The 21887-nt window shown below is 48.1% G+C and overlaps 1 protein-coding gene across 5 annotated transcripts in view; it reads left to right on the top strand.

The window, feature by feature from the left end:
- Lrrc8d (leucine rich repeat containing 8 VRAC subunit D) overlaps window positions 1-21887 on the top strand; it is a 104799-nt gene that overhangs the window by 18913 nt on the left and 63999 nt on the right. For all 5 annotated transcript variants that reach the window (XM_087582805.1, XM_087582807.1, XM_087582806.1 and 2 more), the window contains one exon: window positions 9820-9964. The gene's annotated coding sequence lies outside the window, so the exon portion shown is untranslated. The remainder of the gene's footprint in view (window positions 1-9819; window positions 9965-21887) is intronic.

Genomic DNA, 21887 nt, shown 5'->3' with positions numbered 1-21887 from the left:
TCCTGTGTAGACCTCAGCGTGCTCTGCATTTCGTACCGTTGTGTAAAACTTCTCTCCTCCTTTGTTTGTTAGAAGGAAATGGAAGACGTAGGCTGCCTGCCCTCCTTGGCTATCACACAATACAATGTGCCATCTGGAGTCCTGCCTATATTTTGGTCCGCCTGTGTCACTAGCTGATCATGGTCCACGGCAGAGTGACATGGCTTCCTTGTAAAATGAAGATGTGAGTGTGCGGTTAGTGGTGAGGATAATTTATGTAAAGCGGATGCTGTAGTTCCCGCCTCAGAGTTAACTGCTGTTATCGTTGCTGTTGGTGACTGCAGCTCAGAGTCAGTCGTCCTTCCGTACTCTGGTCTGGGCGAGATCTGTCCTTTTGAAAATAGCTGCCCAGACCACAGAGGAGAGTCCTGAGAGTGACTGACGTATCAGGAAGTTTCAGTTACGTAGGGTCCCTTCTTTCAAGGTCTTTTATTTTCTAGAAGCATGTCTTGCTGCACAAACAAGCTTGCCGGGATATAACTGGAGCCTGTATCCCAGGGCGGGGGAGGTTTCCCCTCCCAATTCTTACTTCTTAGTTCATTCTTCAGTCTCTGTGGAGCTCTAAGATGGTCACTTGTTCATTTCCTGCGACCCACTGAGCAGAGACCATTACAGACTCATCCTCCTCCCCCTTCTTTTCTTTCTTTCCTTTTTGCTTTCCAGTTTTTCTTTTCTCTCTTTCTTTCTTGACAGGGTCTCCCTGTGTAGCCCTGTAGTTTAGATTTGTAGACCAGGCTGGCCTCAGACTCACAGAGGTTTTTACCTCAGTCTCCTAAGTGCTGGGACTAACAGGTCTCTGACTGGCCCACTCTTCTCTTTTAAACTTTGTAGCTGCTGCTAACTTTTGAGGCAAAGTTGTAGCTCAGTCTGGCCTTGAACCTCCTTTGTAGCCAAGAGTGTTGTTGAACTTTTTATCCCCTTACCTCTAGCTCCTCATGTTTAGAGATTACTGATGAGGACCACCCAGTCCAGTTTATTCTCTCCTGGGGACCAGGTCCATGCTAGGCAGATAGGACACCAACGGAGAAATGGCCCCAGCCCCTCAGCTGATGACTTTTGAAGTATAACTTTTTTTCTGGGAAGGTAAACAGTTCTGTCAAGGGAAAAGCTATTTTTTCAGCATTAAAGACATTAGAAATGATAATTTATGCTTGAAAAAACAAGATTAGTCCAAGTTTTAGTTCTCCTTTCCTTGTCTCCGCCACTCTTCATCCCAGCACGTATCTGCCAACTCTTCTCACGACCTCCGGCCCAGCCATGTTTGTACTGGAGCCAGAGTCCAAAGGCACCATTTCATCTGACCATCAGACTTCAACCTCTGAGCCCTTCTTTCCTTTGGGTTTTGCTAACCAGCTCTTTCACTAAAGGGGTGACATTTGCCATGGAACTTTACTGGGATATCAGGATGTGTTTGATGATGATCAGTCAGAGTTTCAAAGTATTCCCTCTGTCCTGCCCTCTTGGAGCTAGAGGCAGTTACTGGGCATGGACACCTGCAGGCCCTCCCTTGAGGAGTAAAGGGATCACAACAATGTAGCAACTTGCTTCTTTACCATTTCTGTTACTTTGACTAAACCCTTCACTCACTCTCATTTGTCCTTTCCACACCTCCCAAATTAATGTTATATGCTAATTTGGTTATACCAATGTAAACAGTTTCTGTTACTTCTGAGTAGAGGTTAAATGATGTTCCTCCTGGCGCTCTTCTTCCTGTTGTTAGGAAATGTATCCACTGTCTGTTCTCTGTGGTTCTTGGGGCCAAGGAATTTGCAGGTGCTCAGGGGTCCTGACTTCTCAGGTCACTGTATCAACCTCTTTACTAGGATCTAAGTGCGAGAAGTACAGTGGGTTAGTCCGTCTCCCTGCAGTTGCTAGTCCAGCTGCCTCGGAGCCAGGAAGTTCTACAGTCTGTAAATCTATGGTGGGTGCTGTCAGGCGGAGGAAGCAGTAGCTCTTCCTGGTTTGCCTTGCTGGAAATATCTGCACTTTCCTTTAGCTCTTTATTCTGTAACTTTTATCAGACTCGGGATTCCTGCTGTGCCGCAGCTCTCTCTGTACTGTGGTGACCAATGGTTACACTGTTGCCACAGAGAGGAAGACCTGAGGATTTAGCTGTACTCATAACCATGACACTGGACCCCTCAACTGGGGAAGGCATACCCTCAGGTGTCTGGCTGGTAATTTGATAAAATGTTATTGTGGCCAGGCCTTCATTCCATGAGATAGGCAGGCAGAGGCCTGAGGATCTCTGAGTGGTGGATGCGTTGAACAACAGCCTGGTCTGCATAGGCAGTTCCAGGTTGCTGGAGTTAAACACAGTGAGTCAAGAAAATACAGCTACTGTGGCCAGCCAGGGTGCTGGTAGGATGAGGTAGGATGTGCTGTCAGTGACTGGGGGCAAACTTAGATTTCTCTCTGTTTCCTGGCAGTATATGGAGATAATTCTGGAGGGACTGGTGGAGGCAGGAAATTACGTCATACATGTGTCACGATTGACATTTTCGTGAGCCAGAGTTAGTGTTTAAAACATTGACCATCAGGCTGAGTGAAGTGGCACATGTTTTTAATCTGGGCACTCAGAAGGCAGAGGCAGGCAGTTCTCTAAGTTCGAGGCCAGCCTGGTTTACAGAGAGAGTCTCAGAACAGCCATGGATATATATCGTGTCTTGAGAAAAAAAAAAAAAAGAATAAGCCTTTGATCATCAGCTTTCAAAAGTTTAATACAATTTCTGGATTTTTTAGGGGTGTGTGTGCACTTTTATTTTTATTCCACGCCCTTTACATGACTGTTTCATTGAAAGGAAACGGAATGAAAATCAAACTATTTATCTGCCCCATGCACTTTTTATAACCTGTAGTTTTTGTTGCAGTAGGCAGTTAAGAGGGGATGTTGTCAAGACTGTGTGTGTGCCTTATTCCCTGTTGACTTCTGCATTTTCTTACTCCTACGTCTTACATGTTTGGCTACATCAGGTACTTGTGTGTGCACAAAGTCAGGCTTTCCCCCCTGGGGATTGCTAAGTATCTGTTTCTCTAGCTGCCTCCAGCCCTAGGAACTGCGACCTTCCGGTCTCTGCCCCCTGAGCTGAGAGCATAGGTGTGCACTGGCTGCTTTGTAACAAAAGTTGTTTTAAGAGTATTGTTGCCTTACTAATAATCATATTTGTTAGAACAAATTATTTTTAAGTTGCTTGGGTTTCAAATACATCACCGTAGGAATAAGAGTGCATAGAGAAAATGAAAACAATTCTTTGGAGAAGGAGGCTGAGATACCCAGCATAGAAGGTGAACAGCTTGAAACATGCTTTCCAGGGAAAAAATGCTCATCGCGCATGCTCAGAAGTCAGTGGACAGTCAGTGTTCCGTGCACTTTCTTTGCTGATAACATTTTTAACAGTCCTCACTTGCTTGAAGGTATTTGGATTTAGCCATACTTTTGTGACATCTTTTTGTCGTTGTTGCTGCTGGGTTCCTTGCTTTGTTTTCGAAACAGGCTCTCGTGCATCTCCCCGCTGGCCTCAGACTCCATAGGTAGTAGAGAATTATCGTGAACTCCCGATCATCCTGTCTTGTCTTCCAAGCACTAGGATCACAGGAGTGGGCGGCCATACCTTGTCTAACTTTTTCCTCTTTTAGCCTTCTCGTGTATTAGCCCTCAAAAACCACAGACATTGACCTAACTAGCTGAAGAATAAGAGAGGACGCACGGGACAGTCTGTTAGTTTTGTCCACCACAGTTCAACACAGAACGTGTCTAAATGACTATATAAAATTACGCTTAGCTCATGAGCACGTTCAACCGTCTCTACTCCTGCTGGTACTACCTATCGGGTTGTTTTAAAATTGCTACTGCCTTTGCCCGGGAAGGGAGACACTACCAGCTCTTCCCTGCTTCCTTTCTACCCAGCCTTGACTCTGGGAGGTTTCTGAACCACCAGCCCACTCCTGAGACCTAGCCCCTACCAAACATCCTAGGCCAAGCACCTGTAGCGGGGCCTGCAGGCTCTAGCTGTCCCCAAGGCCTTACATGATTGTTGCCTTCTTTTTGTTCCAAAGCATGGCAGAGAAAGCCCCTCTCCTTGCATTTGTCTTTTCCTCCTGGGACCAGGAAGTCCCGCCTCTACCTTGTGCCCAACACTTTGCCCTCTGGCCCTTCGTTACTGACAAATCAAGGACCAATTGGAGAGCAGGATGTTACTATCAGAACCTCCCCTTACGCCACTAGTTGTCCATCGTAAAATAAGCAGTTGTGCCTTGCAGTTTACCAGAATTTTGGAAGGCAGTGAGCAATCGAGGCACCATTCATTACAAGTTAAGATGTATTTATGTGCGGTTTTCTTTATGCTTGAGACGAGGTCTTGCCTTGTAGCCCAGGCTGGTGAAACCTAGAGCAGCCCTGCTGGCTTTGTCCCCTAAGTGCACCTTGAAGCCAGCTCATGGAATGTGCACCCACTCATTTCTATCTGTTTAAAGGGGAGGAAGAATAGATTACAAGGGAGTGTTCGCGGGGTTGGGGATTTAGCTCAGTGGTAGAGCGCTTGTCTAGGAAGCGCAAGGCCCTGGGTTCGGTCCCCAGCTCCGAAAAAAAGAACCAAAAAAACAAAAACAAAAACAAAAAAAAACCAAGGGAGTGTTCGCTCATTTACCCTGTGCCTTAGAACACAACTCAACCCTGAGTGTACACAGCACATGTGTGCAGGCACATTCACACACACACAAACACACACACACACACACACACACACACACACACACACACACACACACACAGAGGCAACACACAACATAAAAGTTAAAATCTGCATCTGTGCTACTCTAGTTCTGCTGAGCTCAGTGACTACACCTGCCCCTGCCCTGCCCAGTCAAATTGGGAGAGTTCTGTGGGGGGCAGGTTGGCCTGTCGGGTGTATTATTAATTTTTTTTTTTTTAACCTGAGGAGGTTCATGACTCTTGTGTTCAGAAGCTGAGAGTACCCAGCTCAGACCTTGACATTTTGCTCCAGCTTTAGGGCCTTCGTGGAAGCCCTGCTTTCCAGAGCAGCTAGAGGTCGGCCCAAATGGGATCCCATCCCATCCCACAGCCAGATGCTCTGAGAAGATGACCGGCAACCCTGTGTTACACTGTGCCCTGAGAAGGGACACTCATCCTGGCTCTGGGAAGATGGTAATAGCTCTCTGGGGGGCATGCCAGTTGAGCCAGCCAGTTGGCTTGAGAACAGCTTCCTTGAAAGCCATAGGCCAGGTTTTAGAGCCTCACTCGGTGCCAGGGTCCACCTTTCCAGAATGGGTTGCTGCCTGTGTTCTCCTGGGAGGGAGGGCCGAGTCAGGAACATCTGCTGTGAAGGCTGGGGGCGGAGGGCATCTCTCAGGGAACCAGACGGCTTGTCAGCTTCCACTCTCCTGTCGGCGTCCATCTGCAGCCATGCTGACATCCACACAGAGAAACCTCGTGGTAAACAGCTTCAACCTTCAAAGCTGTGCCTCCCTTAAGACGAAGAGCAAGCAGCCATGTTTTGAGAGAAGGTAACTTAACGTAGAGCCTTTAAAATGGCTTTTGCACACTGTACTAGGTTCTGGTACTGAGGGAGAGGTTTTACTTACACACACGCACGCACGCATGCACACATACACACGCACGCACGTGTGCCTTCTAAAATCAATGTTTTGAGACAGAGTCTCATGTAAGGAAGGCCCCATGCTGATTCCCTTTCCACCTCCAAAGCATAGGGATATTACAGGAGTGTGTTGCCCAGTGCTACTCTACTTTCAGTTTCTGCCTACCAAGAAGCTTCTTTTTTCTCAGGGGTTGGGGATTTAGCTCAGTGGTAGAGGGCTTGCCTAGCAAGCACAAGGCCCTGGGTTCGGTCCCCAGCTCCGGAAAAAAACAAACAAACAAAAAAAACAAAGAAGCTTTTTTTCTCTTCTTGCCACACTGTGATTTCAGGGTTTTCCCCCTTTGGGTAACGGTAAGAGGAAACACTATTCTGTGATACACAGAAGGAGCTGAGGAATAGCTAGATCAGGAAGAAGTATGATGTACTATTAGGCCCGTTAGGGACTGTGTCTTATTCAGTAGGGTCTCTGTCGTATTCAGTGGGGTCGGTGTATCCTCGTGTATTGCTCAGGGCCAGGAAAAGATAAGCGTGGCTTACGGTTCATGTTTCACATTAGCGACTGAATGTGGCCGACCTAGGGGAGAGCCTGAGAAGCAAGGTGGTGTGATCTCATCCCTTAGAAGTTGAGGCTCTGCGAGGTAATACAGTTTTTTTTTTTTTTTCTTTTTTTTCCGGAGCTGGGGACCGAACCCAGGGCCTTGCACTTCCTAGGCAAGCGCTCTACCACTGAGCTAAATCCCCAACCCCTGCGAGGTAATACAGTTAAACCTTTGCCTTCTGTTCTTCTGTGTGTGGTTACATCTCTGTGGAGGTCAGCTGGGCAACCTTCCTCAGGCCATCCGCCTTGTCTTTTGAGACAACCTTTCAGCAGGACTCAGGGTTGCTGACTCCACCAGACTGGGTGGCTATGGAGTCCTGTTTACATTCCCCGGGGCTGGCGTTACAACCTCACATCGCCATACCTGGCTTTTGACATGGGTACTGAGAACGCAACTCAGTTGCTCTGGCTTACATGGTAATCACTGTACTGACCAAGACACCTTCCTAGCCTTTCTTTTTCATGTGTGAAATTTTAAAAAAAGAGTTGAAAGTTTTATTTTGTATGCGTGTATCTTTTGTCTGCATGTATCCTCCTTTATGTACCATGGTCATGCCCAGTACCTGAGGAGGCCAGAAGAGGTCATCGGAGCCCCTGGAGTTACAGACAGGTGTGAGCTGCTGTTCGATTGTTGGGAACCCGTGTCTTTGCGAGAGCAGCCAGTGCCTTAACCACTGAGCGGTCTCTCCCACTCCTTGCCTTTTCCTAGAAGCTATGCCTTTCCTTAGGAGTAGGGAACTCCTTCAATCCCAGCATTCGGAGCCTGAGGCAGGCAGGCAGATCTGCAAGTTCTAGGCCAGCCTAGTCTACATAGTGTGTTCCCAGCCATCTAGACCATATTATACAGTGTCTCCTAAAAACAAAAAAAAAGTTATTTTTCTTCAGAGATTCCCCTTCTGGACTCGGGGTTATAATGAGTAACTGGAATACAGGGATGGCAAAAGGTATTTTAAAAGTGGAATTACGTCCTTTGAAGCTGATGGTTTATAGGCTTTCCTTCTGACTGGAGACTTTGTAAGCCCTTTGGGAAGAAGCATTTCGCCAGTCAGAAAAGCGTGGTTGGGTCCAGCCATGGGATACTGGTGGGCAGAGCAGGACCTAAATGGGTCAATTCAGAGCCCTTCAGATTTGTAGACCACTCGAGGACTAGGGCGAGAGTCACCGATTCTTGAGGCCCCTCTGCCCTATCTCTGCCAAGCTTGAACTCATCTTCGTCATCTACAACTCCGGTCTGTGCTGCTCTGTCACATGAAGGGGAAGGGTGGGGCAGGAGAGGGTGGGGCCGGAGAGATGCAGTTTGTCTTCTATGTAGGTGTCTAGGATGCCTTTACTGCCAAGACTCCTGACTTTTAAAGACGTGTTCCATTTCTTAGCCTCTGTCGGGAGGGAAATAGCTCCATGCTACGGACAGATGAGCGTTGAGCGAGTGCTAATACAGAAGGAAATGGGCAGTGGGGAATGGCCAGCCACTTTCCTGAAAGCTTCAGGCAGGCATTAGTTTTTGCCAGTGGCCTTTGCCTTCTTAAACCTGCCCTGCTAGACAGACAGAAAGCAATCTGTGGGACAAATATTAGCTAGTTAGATTCTGCACTGGACAGACTTTGTCCCTTGGCATACGAGTGGCCATCAGAACCCGTTGGACTTTTGCTACCAAGTAATTCTGAAGAGGCTGACGGAGGCAGTACAGCTGGCTCCTGGATGAGTGCACCGCATGCCCCTGCCTCACCCCTCCCCTTCAGTCATCAAGGACCTTACAAAATCAGCCGGGTGAAAAACCCAGTTCTTCCACAGTGGGAGCCTGTAAATTACAGGATCATTCCGAGACAAGGGGTGGATCCCAGATGGTCTCCGGCCTTGACTTCTCCCCTAGAACTCACTGTTGTCTTAGGAATTCAGAACATAGAGGAAATGACCCAGATTTTATACTTAGCAAAAACCTGTATCCATCTCTCCAGTGGACCACTCTGTAGCTGAGACATCGGGCCAGTTACTTAACTTCTTGACCCTGTTTCCTCATCTGGGAATATGGGAGCAAGGTTTTTAGTAGAGCTGTTGGGAAACGTTAAGACCTAGCGGGAGAGAGGGGAGGCCAGTAGCACCCAGTAGGGCCTGAATTCGCAGCACTTCCTTCCTACTGTCAGAATATATATCTATATCTATATACACACCACACACATATATACATACATATACATATATATACGTTGTTTCTGTTCTTTTGGGGTTTGGAAACAAGAGCAACTTAATAAAACCAACAGGTTGAGATGCCACACATCTGTTGAGTGCCTGTTGCCTGATATTTCCAGTCACAGGGGCAGGCAGGTTGCAAACTCTGGCCAACTCCTGGAACTGATGAGACCCTGCCACCTTTGGTAGAATTTGAGCCACCTGTTTACTACTTTTTTTTTTTTTTTACAAATTAAAAAAAATAGTTGTTTGTTTATATGTGTGTGGGCAGTCGTGTGCCACCACTGCAGCCATGGAGGTCAGAGGACAATTTGTGGGAATCGACTCCCCCTCATTCCACCTTTTGTAGGTCCTCTGCTTGGTGGCAGCCCGTGCCTTTACTGCCGAGTCATCTCCCTCCGCGTCATCTCCCGCCGCCTGCCCCACCCCCACCCACCCCTCCACGTGCGCCTTAGTTTACTACTCTGAAGTTATTTTTAAGTCCGTGCAGTCCTGGAAAGGTACTTGCCATCAGGCCTGACCACTTAAGTTAGAGCCCCCAGGACCCACGAGGTCGAAGAAGAGAATTGACTTCGGAAAGTTGCCCTCGGACCGCCACACAGACACTGTGGTCCGCATGCGCCGCCCATCTCCTCCGCCATAAATACATTGGGGGGGGGATTAAGACGGAGTTTGACCAAATTGAACGTTATCTCAGAACTTAACTTTTCATTGATGCATAATCACATGGAAGAAAAGTTGAGGGTTGCGTCCCGGGGGCATTGGTATCTGGTAAAGTGGTTTGGTGATCTCCTTGATCTGAATGGAGAGACCCTAGGAGGAACTCGGAATATTTGCAGGGTCCCCTGACACCCCCCACCCCCCATTTCGTGACGGCTCTATTGCGGTAGCTGTGCACACGCTTCTCTTTTGAGTCAGCAAGGCACAAGACAAGTAATTTCCCATCCTGAAGCTCCCTGCTGCGCGTGGATCTGCTGGGATGTGGCTGTTAACTTCCCAGATTTGCATACTCGCTGCCTCCTCTCTTTTGGCAAGGCTCGGTCTTCATACCTTCCCGGAGGTGATTCTTCTCCTGGGAGGCGGAGGCAGGGTAGGGAGGTGAGGCAGTTGGGAGACGAAGGCCAAGTGCCCGCTGCCCACCCCAGGGAGCCTGAGCGTGAAGTCCACGCAGGGAGGTGCATCCTGCAGCTGGGGCTGGACCTGCGACCGGCAGGGGGAGGCCGGGCCGGGGCAAGCGAGCCGGGTAGCCGCGGTCTCCGGCGTGCGATTGCGGGCTGGATGGCTGCCTGTGCGTGTGCGAGCCGCTGCCCCTCGCTCGCTCCATCCGCGGCTGCTCCGCGGCCCCTCTGCCAACACACTCTCTCGCTCTCTTTGAAACAGGAAGTGCACTGCTGACTGCAACGTGCTGCCGGCTCCCAGGATGGAGGAGTGAAGTCTGGCGTCGCAGCGGTTCCAGCCCCCGGAGCCTGCCCGCAGCCGAGTCCTCGAGAGCGCCCTGAGGGAGCAGGGTGGCCACCTGGTCCAGGTGCGCGGGCCGGGGCGGGAAGGATGGGGTCTTTGCTCGCGGGGACTCTCTTGATCGCCTGTGCCTGCCACCATGTCTTCCTCCAGGAGTCTCCGCCACTTTGTCGCCACCGCCCAGGTGTATGGGACAGGGCAGGAAGGTTCTGGCAGCTCGGTCTGGGGACCTCTGGGTGTTCCCCTAGACTGGTGCTCCCCAGGCTGGGCTGCCCTGGGACTGTCTGGGCCGCCTCCAGCAGTCCCTAGCTGCCCTCACCACCCTCTCCAGCTGCTGCCCAGAGCAGCTGCTCTTTGTTCCTCACTCGTTGGCCTGAGGCTGTCTAAATACCGCTCTGGGAAGCTCAAGACTGTTGGGTGTTGCTGAAGTTGGTGTGAGGGCGAAAGTGGAGAGGGAAGGAGGAAGCTCTTGGCGGAGTGTATGAAAGGCTTGACAGCTAGGCTGGGAAGCTGAAGGGCTGGGTTGCTTGTAGAGCCAGGCTATCACAAACTGAGGGAACTGGTGGTGCAGACGCACACCGGAAAGGTAGGGACCGCGAATGAGGGACAGCACCGAGTTCTGAGGTGTTTAGTCTGGTGTCTAGCTGGTGAACGCTGCTGTGGTTTCCCCTGTGTGGAAACATGGTGCTTTATAAATATGAGCCAGACATTTTTAATTTATTAAATTCCAGTTGTCACCAAACCAAAGTAGGGACGGCTCTTCTGAGGCTCCCCAGGTAGACAGAATTTCTTAACCCTGCCTTGCTTGGTTCCAGCTGTTAGTAGGAGTGGAATAAATGCTTAGGAACAGGTGGGTTCATGGTGTAGACTTTGCACCTTTATTTCTGAGGATGCTTCTCTGCAGGTTCAGACTTCTCCCTCGGTGGAAGGAGGCCTGGCCGTATTTGACTGCCTTTATTTATTCTCTGGAGACGGCCATCCCGCTAGGGAACCACTTTGGCTGAGAAGACTGTTTGAGATGGTTGTTATGACAAGTTAAATGTCTGAGCCATGGAGAAGCCAGCAGCAACTTCTTGCTTCTTTTGGAGGCTGAGGTGTGAGCAAGTGACAGGAGGGAGAAGAGGGAGGGGGACTCTGCCAGAAGGAGGGCCTTTCTTTGTACTCCCAGTCCTTCATCCACATCCAGTTGCGGATTACTGAATTTAAGTCCACGCCCCTCAGTGGCAACCATCCCTTTGGGGGGTGGGGCAGGGACCGGGATCTTACCCTGTAGCACAGACTGGTCTGCCGCTCAGATTTGCCTGCTTCCCAAATGCTGGGGTCTGAGGCTTCCAAGTCCATACCTAATCTAACTGTGTCATCCTAATGTCTCAGTGGAATATATTTTTTGCATAATTAATTTTGCTTTAAGAGAAAATCCTCAGATGGGTCATTAGGTCTGTGCCCCATCTTTTTCTTTTTAAAGATTTATTTATTTATATGAGTGCACTGTCGCTGTCTTCAGACACACCAGAAGAGGGTATTGGATCCCATTACAGATGGTTGTGAGCCACCGTGTGGTTGCTGGGAATTGAACTCAGGACCTCTGGAAGAGCAGTCAGTGCTCTTAACCTCTGAGCCATCTCTCCAGCCCACACTGATCTCTTTAAATTAGGGCTTTTGAGCACCTTAACAATGTCAGCAGTTGGTGTGATACAGTAGCAGTAGCCAAGATACTTTGTATGGACTGAGCAGCTAATTTCCTCCTTGCTAGATAGATCTGCCTTGACCTAGGCTTGAAGTTAATGGTATATTACCTCTATTTACTTGTGCCTCTTCTTTTCCCAGAGACTCCCTAAGAATAAAAACCAATCATCCAAGAAGTCCTCCATTTCTTTCTCTCCTTTTCTTAGTTCTCCTGAGGCTTGAACTCAGAACCTTGTGGCCAAGGTCCACTCAGTTACACTTGATTTTACACACACACACACACACACACACACACACACACACACACACACACACCCCTCTGAAGGATCCAGATAGCCTTATTATTATTCATATTTTAGGAGTATGCACTGCCCTCGGGTTTATTGAGGCATTTATTGCACGAGACTTTGGCATCTGTCTGTCACTCTGCTTTAAGATGCAGTGGGCTGGCTTCTCTGACCCTCTGACCTGCTGCTGGAGCAGGGTATATTCACCTCGGGAGAGTGTGAACTCAGAAAGAGTGCAGCCTTGGGCATCCTGCTCTGTTTGCAGGGCTACTTTGTGTATCTTACATGTAGCCAGTCAGTCCTGGCAATAGTGAGGTAAAAGAGTCCATTTATGGAGAGAGTAAGGCCAATAAGAGGGTCATCAGCCTCTGTAGATGGAGATGCTGGGGCTCAGACAAGGGTCTTGGATTTGTGGCTCTTGACTCTTTCGCGGTAGTCTGGAAACTTGCTGCCTCCGGACGAGAGAGCAATGCTAAATCAGGTAGGCCTTTGCTGGTCCGAAAAGAACAGGATCAGGTGACACTCCCCCCCACACCCCCAGTTCTAAAAAGGACCAGCTCACAGGATCAGGTGACCCCCACTTCTAACAAGGACCAGGACACAGGATCTGATCAGGACTAGGACCCCCAGTTCTGATCTTCCCTCCTTCTCCGTTTAGACTTGGCCAAGAGCTTGGCTAAGCCTCTTCCTTTTGTCTGTCACTGGGTTTAGTTGTATTTACATGAATATGATTTATGTTCTGCCAAAGTTCTGGCATGTTTTAATCTGCAGCATCTCGTGTCAGGTGTCAGTGAGCACGTGTCCTTTCAGGGAGCTAGGTCAGCACTCTGTAAGCTTTCGGTATTAAAAAGAACCCTCTCAGCCGATCATAGTGGCATGTGCCTTTCATCCTAGCGCTTGGGAGGCAGGGGCAGCCAGGTCTCTATGAGTTCCAGGATAGCCAGGGGCAGTTGCACAGAGAAACCTTATCTTGGAAAATAGATAGATACACAGACACACAGACAGACAGATGAAAGACCTCTCTGGTTTGTATCTCAGGATGTAATCAGTCTATACCTGGGTTGTGCAGGCAGATCTTTTACAGGACAGCCAGGGTGGTTGCATGGAGAAACCCTGTCGGGGGTGGGGGTGGGGTAAATAAATAAATATTAATTTGTTAATTAATAAGACCGGTTTGTATCTCAGGACCTAATCAGTTCATACCTGGTGTGTGCAGGCAGATCTCTGTAAGTTCTAGGACAGCCAGGGCGGTTGCATGGAGAAACCCTGTCTCAGAACATCAATCAATCAATCAATCAATCAATCAATCACAATGCAAAAGACTCTAGTTTGTAACTCAGGCTGTAATCGGCTCGTCCCTGGGGTGTGTACTTCTCCCATGTACGCCATCATACTTTCCCTGCTTGTCGGTGCGGAGAAGTCCACACATGAACACAAGGGTAAGCTCATCTACCTTTATGTTAACACATGAAATATTTTTGGGACGATCCCGAGATGGGAGCTAGGGTGCCGTAGCTTAGTTGGTAGCGTGATTGCGTACTGTGCGCGAAGTCGTAAGTTTGATCCAGCTCTGTGTAGACTGTGTGTGCTGATGCATGCCTAGAATTCCAGCCTTCGGGAGGGATGGGCTACTTAAGCTACACAGTGAGTTTGAGGCCAACCTGGGATACATGAAACCCAGTTCCAAAAGCAAAAGTTCTGACAGGGAAATAAGCTTGTTTTAGTATCTTTGCATTACTTAAGTTTGAGGCGTTCCAAGGTATTAAAATTTGTGGTACATTTTCTTTGGGAAATGATGCATAAAACACCTGTTTCCGTTTTAGTTTCTAGTGTTTTTAGTGGTCTAAAATCCTGGCCATGTAATACTTTGTCAGAATGTCAGGGAGAAGATAGGAAAGACTGAAGAAGAGGAAAGGGGGGGGGGGATTTTGGTTTTGTTTCTTTTTTAAGGGAGCGATGAATTGAAACATGCAGGTTCTCTTAAATGCCACAGGCTGCCATTTCTGTCCGTACTGAGGACTTGCTTGAGCAGTGGGTTTTTCTCTTCCAGCAGGGAGGCCAAGAGTGAAGGGTGAGTGTCTTTGATGTTAAATGCCAAGGAGAAGTTAGTGGTCAGGAGCAGGTTTTCATGGAGGTCGGTGAAAGCTAAGGTTTTCATTGTTTTCAGAGCCCTCTAACTTTTCTAACTGTGGGTAAAGTGAAAATACTGTCTCTGTCAGACCTTGTGTTCCATTGGTTCTTAGCTCTTAAAAAATCAGGGTGGTTTTATTTACTAATAAATTTCACAGGTCTTGCCTTATGATGGTTTCTGTCATGTCTGGTGACTAAATCACTTACTGTTATTCAAGTCCTTACAGAGTAATGGCTATAGGTTGTCTGTCTGTATTAGTACTTCTGAGTATGCGGCAGGGATTCAGGGATGGGGATTCCCCCAGGACCTTAATCCAATTCAACACCAAAGCAAGCCTGCTCCAGACTGAATGAAATACTCAACATCCATGGTATGCTACCGCCAGGTTGTAAAGATTCCTTGGCGCGATTTTTCTTCTTTGTTGCACATCAGGTTGGTGACGTGTGACGTCCTACCTTTGGCTCTGATCTTGTATCCAGGCTAATTGTTTTCTCGTGGTCAGCTTTGAGATCTTGGAGTTACTCAGTCATAGGTAAAGAGGTGTTTTGTTAGCCACCCCAGCCTAAGCCACGAGCATCCATTCCTTGCGTCTTCCAGGACTCAGACACCAACTGCAGCATCACTACCGTCTCAGCTCCTGTGGCCTCCATAGTAGCCTGTCTTCATTTCCCAGAAGCCAAGAGCAGCCCACCCTTAACCTTTGCAGTGTGTGATAAGCACGAGGAAAGGGACCTGTAAGTTATCTGTAGTCTGCAGTGGGGGAAACGTAGACACTTCTATTGAATCAGCCTCTCTGGCTGTCAATCCAATTGTTAGAACAATCCTAAAGTTCTTTATCTAGTTAAAAAAGAAAACATGTCTTAGGCCAGGCATGATGAGTGAGAGTTGGAGGCTAGCTCAGACTACACAATGAGATCTTTTTGTGTATGTGTGAGTGTGTGTGTGTGTGTGTGTGTGTGTGTGTGTATATCTCTGTGTGTGGTATGTATGTGTGGTGTGTGTCTATGTGAGTCTGTATGTGTGTGGTGTGTATGTGTATGTGTCGGATGTGTGGTGTTTGTCACTGTGTGTCTCTGTGTGGTGTGTGTCTATGTTGTATGTTTTTGTATGTTTGTATGTATGTATGTGTATATGCTATGTGTTTGTGTGGTGTGTGTGTCACTGTGTGTGTGTGTATTGGCTGGTGTGTTTTACTGTGCGTATGTGTCTGTGTCTCTGTGTGTGTGTGTGTGTCTGTGTGTGTTCTGTTTAGTATCCCATACACTTTCTAGACACTCGTGGATGATGTATGGTTCTCTTATCACTATGCATTCTGGGTAATGGCCCTTTTTATGAAAAGAAACTGAGGCAGGCATAGATTGTGACCTATATAGACAAAGCCTTGCTTGCCCAGATTTGCACAGGCCTCAGTCATTAAACACCCCCCCCCCCCCGCCTTCTGCTCCCTCTCTCTCTCTCTCTCTCTCTCTCTCTCCCTCCTTACCCCAACCCATAGAGAGCGGAGGTCGTGATTCGTCTAGTCTGACTTGCCATTTCAGTGAGGTTTAAGTTCTACCCTTGGAGACTGTACAGACACTAGCAGTAGAGATGTGGGGGAATCTGCATTTTTGTAAATATTTTGGGTTTTCAAAGATGTATCTGCCTTTTCTCTATGACACCTGGGTGTATAGAGTTCTGGCTTCATTTTTCAAAAGACTTGTTACTATTATTTATCTATGTTTATGTCTGGGCGAGTGTGTGAGATGCCCCGGAGTTACCTGTGATTGATTATACCTGTGGGTACTGCGCTTAAATGCCAAGCCACCTCTCCGGCCCCGTGAGTTTTTAAAACAGTTGTGCAAAAGCACTGTTACTGGATTACAGTAGATGCCTGTGCTAATGTTATTTGGGGTTGTAGAAAATGTCTTTTTTTTTTTTTTTTATCTCCACCAATGCCCCACAATGACTTGTTTTTTGGGGGAACCGGTCTCATTTGCTATGCACATGAGGCTGGCCTTGGACTCACAGAGATCCACCTGCCTCTGCTCCCGACTGCCGAGATTAAAGGCTTGCGCCACCACGCCTGACATCACAGCATCTCCGTTTCCTTTTAAGTTTTCGTGCAAGTGTGTGTGAGCATTTTTTCTCGCCAAGGCCTCACTTCACCGGCCCCTCCCCATTCGTGCCGCTCACTGGTCTGGATAGGTCTTCTCCTTCCATGTCAGAAGTGTTGAGTGATGACTTAGCTCACTAACAGATTTCCTGTGCTTACTGAGTGGGTAAGTTCTCATTGGCCCTCATAGTTTAACTTTCCCTTTTGGGGATCACTGTTGAAGTCGAGATTTCTTTACTAATTGATTGCCTTCCCTGAGTATCTTCTCCTGTCTTTGCCATGTCTGCTTTTTTTCTGTTGAGTCTCCCCTTTCATTGGCAGCATTTTCGCAGAGTAATTTTGTATCTTTAAAAATGCGTGTTTGTATCTGTGAGTAGATCCGTGCAAATGTCTCATTCTGGAGTCTTACCCTTTGATGGCTACCTACTTGTAGATTATTTAAACAGTTAACCTGGAAACAATGTTAGATCTGAAGCCAGTATTTTGGGCATTATATGTACAACAGAGAGGCAAAATATCACCCAGCAATGAATAAGTGTCCCTGAAGGCCAGAGGCAAGTTCAAGGCTAGCCTGGGCTACTAGGTGGGAAGACCCTGACTCAGCAGAACTAAACCCAAACTCTGTAACTTCTAAGTAGGATTTATACTTTTATTGTTTCCCTTTCCCTTCTATTTGACGAGCACATGTGAGAGTGTGTGTGTGTGTGTGTGTGTGTGTGTGTGTGTGTGTATACACAGACATGTACACACACATACAGGGGCTCATAGCTGGGCATGGTGTCACATACCTTTAATCCCAGCACTTGGAAGGGAGAGTCAGGCTGAATTTGGGCCAGCCTGGTCTACTGAAGGAGTTGCAGGATAGCCAGGGCTATGAAGAGAAACCCTGTCTCAAAATAAATGAAAGAATGGATGAATAACTCAGGCTAGCCTTAAACTTGATATGAGCTGAGTCTGTCCTTGAACTTCTGATCCTCCTGCCCAAACCCCTGGAGTTTTAGGGTTACAGGTGATGCCATCCATCCCAGTTTAGCAGGAACCTATATTGATACAATCTTTTTTTAAAGATTTATTTACTTATTATATATATATGAGTACACCATAACTATCTTCACACACACCAGGAGAGAGCATCAGATCCCATTACAGATGGTTGTGAGCCACCATGTGGTGTCTGGGAATTGAACTCTGGACCTCTGGAAGAGCAACCAGTGCTTTTAACCACTGAGCCAACGATAAATTTAGACTTGTAATTCCCCTGTCTCCACCTCCTGAATGCTGGGATTATAGACATGTTCCACCAGGCCTGGCCCATTCAATGTTGGGGATCAAACCCAGGGCTTCGTGCATGCTAGGCAGACACTATACCAGTTGAGCTGTGGCCACAGCTACCGTTTTAATTCTTTACACACCAAGTTCGTTTTCTAGATGTGTCTGTGATGTGGAACATGCTGTAGTTGCCATTCGAAGGCAGCTTGCTTTTACAAAGCCTCTTTATGCTCCTGCTTGCCTGCTTGGGGCCGTGGCTGTCTGGTCCTCACTGCAGGGCGATGGTGTCTTTGGTTAAAGGTTTCTCTTTCTTCCTCAGTGATCTGTGTGAGCTTGCGAGAGCTTGCGAGCTTGGGTGGTTTTGAATGTTTTATGAGGTGTGATGTGGTAATACTCGGGTGTGTACCTTTGAAAGCCTGTTAACTATAGATGTCTCTCTATGAGTGGGGAAACAGCGTCAGTTTCAATTTGCTCTACTCCAACGTTCCCCTGCCCCAGTGCGTTCTCAGTACTCAGGATCTCGTTTCTGCAACCTACATTACACCAAGTACTACGTTATGTCATAGTACCAAGCACTACATTATGTTACGTTAAGTGAGCACTTGTGTTTCTGGGCAAAATGAATGTGTGTTGCTTGGATTTTTATTATAGGTGGACTTGAGATCACTGAGTGAATAGATGTGGTCTTGGTTGAATATTGCGGGACCAGTATTGGAGTCCAAAGATGGTGGTGTCCTTTCCCGTCTGCTTTAGGACTGTCTGGGTGATACGACATCAATTTTGGTCTTGTTTGTTTCTTTGAGACAGGGTCTTTTACTGTGTAGCTCTGGCTGTCCTGGAACTCACTATGTAGACCAGGCTGGCCTCCAACTTCGCCGAGATCCACATGTTGGCACCTCCCAAGTGATGGGACGAAAGGCACCATGCCCGGCCTTAGTTTTTGCTTTTAAAACACAGTCTCGTGTAGCCCAGGTTGGCCTCAAACTCGTTTATGTATCTGAAGATGACCCTGAACTTCTGGTCCTTATGCCTGTTTCTCCAGGTCTGGGATTACGGTTGTGTGCCACCATGCCCGGTTAGTGCCGTGCTGGGGTTTGGGCACCTTTATGCTTCTTTTACGCTAAGTAAACACTCTACCAGCTGGACCACACCTTCAACCCTTCATCTGTAGCCCTTTAAGGGCAATGTAAGAGAGTTCCAATAAGAAAGAGCTTGATTCGTATGTAGTTACTGATAATCGCCGAGCTGGTATTAAGTCTGATGAAATTAGGCGAATGTCCCACCTCAGGAACCCGCTTTGATAGATAAACATGTTACAGTCGCTCTCGCGACCCCCATACTTCAAACTGTCTACCTGTCTGACTCACCGCGTGTAGAGGACCCGATCAGCATTCCCATTTTTCGTTCAGATTCTTCTGTGCCACGTTCACCAGGCGTCAGACCCACCTTTCCTACTAAACTCTCCCCTTGTCATGATCCTAATACGATTGGCATCCAAGCTACATCACTCAGTCTACAGATGTTTGCCAAGCTCCAAACCTCGAGCGCTCAGGTCCCCTTCTGCCTTCCTAGTTCTTGTGTTACGTTTTGAGGGTGGATAACGGGCAGATGCCTGGACAGATTCGGGACAGGCACAGAAGCCACTGTCTGCAGTTCAGCTCACAAGGTAGACAGTGTAGCACTAACCAGAACCCGAGCATTTAAGACATGAGGCTAGAACGCACACCGGGGGAGCAGGACACAAAGAAGCTGATTTCTGTGGCGTTTGGTGTGAACATTAGTTACCAAGCTGAGGGGGAATGGTAGCTGCACCCACGGTTTAGAGACGGAGAGGCCAGTGTGACTATGACACAGGCAGGGTGGCTGGGATGGGTGACGGGGATGTGGAGAACAATGGAGGTCCCTCCTCCATTCAGCTCATACCCAGGGTCCTCCGTTATATCCTGGAAACGTGGGCTTTATCCCAACGGGATTGTGCAATCTCAGGACTTAAAAAAAATAATGCTCAACTTCCTTTCTTAGGTGTGGGGACTAGACACAGAAATCCCGCGGTTCTGCATGGTCCTTGGTGATCCAGCCAAGACTGTGCTCCGCACCTGAAGTGACAGGAGAACAGGCAGACTGGAGAGAGATTTAGGGGGCAGAATTGGTGTCTGGTTAGGTAGAAAGTGGGTGGGGAGTAAGAAAGGAAAAAAAAAGAACAAAGGGGAAGAGATTCCTGGTGTCATTGTCACGGGGCTGACCTTTAGTAAAGATGGACCAAAGGACAGGTTTGGAGAGGATGCTGAGTCTGTTTAGGGGTTGGGGATTTGGCTCAGTGGTAGAGCGCTTGCCTAGCAAGCAGAAGGCCCTGGGTTTGGTCCCCAGCTCCAAAGAAAACTTCCTGACACTCACATACTTGATGGGGGCGGGGTCGCATGGTCCACCGTGTACACGCGGAGGTCAAGGGACAGCTCGCCGGTGGCAGTTCCATTCTTCCGTCTTCCGAGTTTCAGGGGGCATTGAGCTCAGTCTGTGAGTCATGACAGTATGTGCTCTTACTCACCGAGCCATCATGGTGGTCCCTTGAGTATCTGAAGTGAAGCCGGGGAGTCTGTAGAGCCCTGAGGTGCACTTGGCTGGGTCAGCATAGCCACAGATGTAATTGACGTCCTCCAGGCATGGCCGACAGATCAAAGACGGAGTGAGCAGACAGAAGGGAGTTAGTCACCTAATCCGTCCAGTCAGCTCTGTGGAAGAATTACTGCTGTCGTCCTTTTCATACATGGTAAGGAACCAAGTTACCCAGGTAGGGGGCAGCCACCGTGAAGGGAACATGGCTCCTCACCAGGGAGGGAGAACAGAGGGGACTAGATTTGGTCAGGGAGGTTGGTCGTGTATATGCACGCATCCCGTTTGTGGAGCACGGGATGGTGATTGACATTTTCCCTTTTTGGTTTGTTTCTTTGGTTTTTTTGGTTTGTTTGGTTTGGTTTTGAGGTAGGAGCTCACTGTATTTCTGGCTACTGTAAGAACTCCGTGTGTAAACCAGGCTGGCTCTCCCTCACCTGCCTCTTCTCCTGGGTGCTGGGATTAAGGGTGTGGATGGTTAATACATACGGTGGATTTTGTTGATTGAGAAGTGATTAAAGGTAGGGAAGAATTTACAGGGAAAGTTTGGGAAAACGTGGGGCTGGGGAGGGCACGCTCAGGAGTACTCATGTGCTCAGTGGGGTTGTCCTAGAAAGAAGTCAGGACAGTTCTTCTTGAGACAGGACAAGAACTCCCACGTGGATGAATATGCAGGTATGTAGGGGGGAAGCTGAGGGATTTACTCCTATTGCTGGGAGATTGTTAGCAAGGGGACAGATGTTGCTGTTAGGGGCTTTAAGACTGACATTCAGAGCTGACCTCAGATATAGGAGCCGTTGATCTGAGAGAAGCAAGAGTTATATTTTTTTATTTTTTTATTTGTTTTTTATTGTTATTGTTTATTATGTGTTTTATTGTTTTATTTGTTTTTTATTTTATTTTTTTTATTTGTTTATTAGACTGATTTATAACGTGTCTTCTGGGGACACACAACTTGAGGGAGTTAGTTCTGCCCTTCTTCCCTGTGTATCTGCAGCTGAGGTCTCCAGGCTTGGCGGCCGCCTTGCCCACCCCGAGTCGCACATTCTTTGAGCGTCCTGTCGCGCTTTTCTCCGTGGGCATTAGCCGCTGACTGCGAAGTTTGTTTTCCTGGGTGACTGAGTGTTTTGATAACACTGCGAACTTCTGACTTAGGACCCCGTGGCCTTGCGAGTGTTGACTTAGAATGCGGAGAAAAGGAAGCTGAGGAAACGGGGAACCAAAGACTGAGTGTTAAGGGATTGGGGTGCCAGCTATAGGGAAATCATTCACCTCATGAGGCCTCAGTTTTCCTGTCTGGTAATGGAGGGAATTAAAATTTATGTCTTCTCCCATCTCCTGGAGCTCTCAGAACTCCAGGGAGACTTGTGCACCATTAGACAGACATTAATGGCTCGGATCAGGGTCTTTAGTGGGGGTGAACCACATGAGATCAGGTGGGGCGGGTAACTTGTTTGTGGTCCTGAGCGTCAGTTGGGGAGAGGTCAGAGCCCGGGAAGGAGACAGACAGGAGGGAGAAACCGTGGCTGTTATCTGTTCCTCTTGTGTGACTTGGTCTGTTTCAGAGCCAGCTCTTTTAAGGATGGGGCTGTGACCCCCCTAAAGCCCCGAGGCATAGCTGGCATTACAAGGTGAACTCAGGTCAGGTTAAGTGGCTGTGGAGATTACTGTAATAACTTAACAAGCTACGAAGGTGATAGGACACTCTTTTACAAGTAAGCCTCTCATCTTTCTCTAGGCTCTTAGAGAGCCAGAAACCCGGGTACTTCCTTCCCCCTGCATTTTGCTGTTATACAACTCAGAGCTTGGAAAATTCTTCACAGGAAGAAGAAACAGGGGTGTAACAGACTCAGTGTTTGTACATCGTTCACCCTTTTAAGACTGAGAAGACTATCCCGTCTCCGCACCTCTTCTC

This window comes from Rattus norvegicus, chromosome 14 (assembly GCF_021556685.1).
Source record: "Rattus norvegicus strain SHRSP/BbbUtx chromosome 14, alternate assembly SHRSP_T2T, whole genome shotgun sequence".
NCBI classification, from domain to species: Eukaryota; Metazoa; Chordata; class Mammalia; order Rodentia; family Muridae; genus Rattus; species Rattus norvegicus.
This window is presented reverse-complemented; position numbering and strand designations above follow the sequence as displayed.